This window comes from Talpa occidentalis, unplaced genomic scaffold (genome assembly GCF_014898055.3).
Source record: "Talpa occidentalis isolate TD23 unplaced genomic scaffold, MPIMG_talOcc4v2.1 talOcc4.14, whole genome shotgun sequence".
NCBI lineage: Eukaryota > Metazoa > Chordata > Mammalia > Eulipotyphla > Talpidae > Talpa > Talpa occidentalis.
In genome coordinates, this window is record NW_023601433.1 from 45896005 (window position 1) to 45899438 (window position 3434).

The 3434-nt window shown below is 43.4% G+C and overlaps 1 pseudogene; it reads left to right on the forward strand.

Annotated features, from left to right (window-relative positions):
• The first annotated feature begins 1368 nt into the window (after positions 1-1368).
• Positions 1369-1441, forward strand: LOC119245466 (U6 spliceosomal RNA; annotated as a pseudogene).
• The last annotated feature ends 1993 nt before the right edge of the window (positions 1442-3434 follow it).

The following is a 3434-nucleotide window of genomic DNA, read 5'->3' on the forward strand; positions in this document are numbered from 1 at the left end:
TTTTGCTGGTGTCACCTGATTATGTATATGGAAGAATGGACATATGGACCAGGCTGACTAAACTCAAAGTCCTTTTCCCTCACAAGCTAGCACTGGCCAGGAACTCATCTACTATAGCTCTTCTCTTCATCAGGAATGAAAGGAACCAGCACTGGACATGCTGCTTTCTGTACTGTGCCTGCCGAGTTATACTCACCTGGGAGGTGAGAGCTGTGCATTGAGAGGGGACATCTGAGTCCCCTGGACATGGTGGGCTCGCCAAGCACTTAGCAGTCTGTACCATTCGTTTACAGCTAGCTCTCTCCTAAACAGATGATCCCTGAAAACCACAGTTTTGAACTGTACAAATCTACATTCATTACAGAGTGCATCTCCGCAAAGCAGGAAGAAGCGTGGCAGCAGGGTGAATGGGTGCCGCTTTCCCCACCACTACTCATATGCAGCTGCCTGTGAGCCATGCTCACAGCCTAGCATGCCTAGCATGCCATGCCTGAATGGGGGGCAGCTGGCAAGAAGTGAGATGGGTATAGGGGCGAAATGAAGGCGGCGAAATGAAGGGGGAAAAAGGGGAGATACACAAGTTGGAAAACAGATATGTGGGTGAGAGACATGGGGAGGCCACTCCTGGTCCTGGGCAGAGACAGTGGCAGCTGCTATCTTGACCTTGTGGTGGATTATAGGGTACATTTTGCATTTGGGGTCTCTCCTTCCATCCCAACCCTCTGGAACCTGCCTAACCCCATTCTTGCGGTTCCTTGCCAGAAGGTACCTTAGACTTGTGGCAAACTTTCAGGCCTGGGTCATCCTGCTCTGGATCAAGCCTACTTGACTGGAATTGGCCCATAAAGAGATGAGTAAATTTTTGAGTTTTATTTGGATCTGTTATTTGCACTCCCTCCTTCTCTCTCTCTCTCTCTCTCTCTCTCTCTCTTTCTCTGCCCCTTTCACCAATTAAAGATCTTTCATACTGAGCCTTATTTTTTGATTTGTGTTTGCATATGACTGTACACTCTTTAGAACATGTACCCCTTAACAGTTTGGGGTCCCCTGAGTACCCCTCAGTCATGCAGTTATGTGTAAAGGTACAGGCAGTTACACTCATACATGCATTTCTTGTGAATGGATGACACAAACTTACTGTATTGACAAATGCATTTCAGCTCACTACATGCATTTTGTCTTCCTTATGATTTTCTTAATAATGTTTGCTATAGCTGTATTCTGTACTATAGTCTTACTTTATTCTATTATGACATGTATATATATAATACAAAGGACTGTCATTGTTATTAGTAAGAGCTTCAGTCAACAGCAGGCTATTAGTAGTTAAATTTTTAGGAAGTCATATGCAGTGCTTGCTTTGGCAACACACATCCAGAAAGGATTAGCATGGCTCCTGCCCAAGGATGACATGCAAATTCATGAAGCATCCCATATTTTTTTTGGATTAAAGAAGGTATATGTTACTTCAAGAGGCTCATTTGGCCATAAAGACAAACACAGACTTAAAGTGAAGAGGTTGTAAATGGTGCTCCATGGTGAATGGAAAATTTAAATGTGCTCAGGACACCCTCATGGAATCAAAGTCAGTGATTTCTGTCCTTTCCTTTGACAATTTCGAGTAAGCTGAGGCTGGTGGTGGGGAGGTTCAGGGCATAGCATATAAATCCAGATACCGATGTTCAAATCCCAAGACCTCTGCCAGTGTGACCTTGAGACAAAACTTCCCATGGTCAAGTTCACTATTATAAAGTGAGTGATGGTAATAGTACCAGTTCACAGGCCTATTGACTAAACCAGTTAGTGTAATTCAAGCTCTGAGAGCAATGTCTGGCAGACAGTAAGTGCTTAGTAAATGCTAAAAACATTATTTCTACCAATGTGGGCTCTTGTTCTAATTAACTCTTTTTTCTCAAGGGATCAGAATACAGGAACACAGATACATCATGTTGGTGAGTCTTAGAGCATAACCAAGCATGTCTAAAACTTTCTCTTTCACAAAATGACAAGAATCTTCTTCAGAAGGCTGAGTCTAAAGTCACTGCTACTTTGTAAAGAAAATCCTTTCAGCAGATGTTATAATAGTCCAATAAACTTAGACACCCTAAACTGTGGCAGGGCTTTCAAAGTCTCTAGTGCCCCACTAAGTTTGCAGTCTCCATATCACAGTGAGTGTTGGAAGGGGGGTGGGAGACTCGCTGAGAATGATGATGATGATGATGATGATGATGATGATGATGGATAATTCGATTAAACAGTGTCTATTGTTTTGACCTCATTTCAGTTCCTATTTCAGAAGGGGACTAGAAGTACGAGGATCATCAGTTGAGGAAATGTACATTGACCTAGCATTTCAGTACTTCCAGAGACAGGGGTCTTTACTCATTTGCCAACGTTCCTCTTTGCAGCTCAGAATTGTCTTTGTCTCCCCAATGCAACTATCTTAGGTTCTATTTCTCAAAACTCCAGTTGCTGTTTTTGTTGGTTTCTATGCTGGATTTTAATGGATGCTTTTAATGGACCAGTTGTGAAGTGGTCATATAACCTAATGCCTTTACCCAATTACATAATTCAGTATCTTAGGATGCACCTTAACGGCTGACCCCAGCATAAGGCGTTTAAGGAAAGAGGCAGAGCACAGGAAAATATGGATATTGTGGAGTGGATCAGTCAGCTTGTCCATATAATAAATTGTGTGAATTTGTTCACACAATTACAGAGGCTGAGAAGTTCCACCATCTGCCATCAGAAAGCTGGAGACTCAGGGAAGCTGAGGTGTAATTCATTCCAAATTAGAATGCCTAAGAACCAAGATCACTGATGTCTGAGGGCAGGAGAAGACAGATGTCTCAGCTCAAGAGGCGAGAGAGAGAATTCACCTTTCTTTTACTACCATGTTCTTTTTGGTCCTCAGTGGCTTGGATAATGCCCACATACCTCCCCACATCAGTGAGGGTGAACTTAATTCATCCTATCTTTTCATATGCTAATTCCTTGTAGAAACACCCTCACACACACACCCAGAAAGCATGTGTTACCACCTATGAGCATCCCATAACCCCATCGAGTTGACATAAATTTGCTCTCACATCGGTGGTGTGAGCATGGCTCAAGATCCAACACCTGGGTCAGCCATCATGTTGAGGCAAATGACTTGAGAAAATTTATTTATGTTCAAACCTCTGCTGAGTAATAAAAGCAGCAAGCAGCGCACAGTAGATGGAGCTGAATAAATCACACTATAGCAAGGAGGCAGAACCCATAAAGTGAGCCACCTTCCAGAGCAAGGAGCCTCTGCTGGTGGATTACTGTCTGTGGCAAGAGGCATCAAGGCCACAGGGCTAGGCTGCCTTTAAGGCAATATAGCTCCTGCAGAACATGATGTGTGGAAAGACACAGAACCTGCAGACAGCCACATGCAGAGTTTGAGTGCA